Source organism: Limulus polyphemus, unplaced genomic scaffold (genome assembly GCF_000517525.1).
Source record: "Limulus polyphemus unplaced genomic scaffold, Limulus_polyphemus-2.1.2 Scaffold2137, whole genome shotgun sequence".
Lineage (NCBI taxonomy): Eukaryota > Metazoa > Arthropoda > Merostomata > Xiphosura > Limulidae > Limulus > Limulus polyphemus.
Genome location: NW_013667747.1, coordinates 38,926 through 39,331, shown reverse-complemented (window position 1 = coordinate 39,331; position 406 = coordinate 38,926).

Here is a 406-nt window from a genome sequence, read left to right as displayed (position 1 = left end):
AGGACGCCCACCTTATGAAGAGTTGCCTGAGAATGTGTCAGAGTTTGTGAAAGTGTTATCGGAAAGTATGGATGATATTCACCATCAAGTGCATACAAACTTGAAAACGTCTGCTGATTCGATGAAGTTAACTTATGATAAGAGATTTACTGAAGTCAGCTTTGTACCAGGAGACAAGGTATGGTTGTATAATCCCAGGAAGACCAAAGGGAAGTCTCCTAAGTTGTCTTCTCCATGGGAAGGCCCATATGACATAGTGGATCATCTCTCAGACGTGACTTTCTGGATAAAATGTGGTCGGCGAGGTAAGCCAAAAGTGGTGCATGCCAACAGGCTTTGGCGTTATCACGGTCCAGGACATTTCAGTTGGGACGAAGTGGAAAACAGAACAAATAACGCTGCTGAA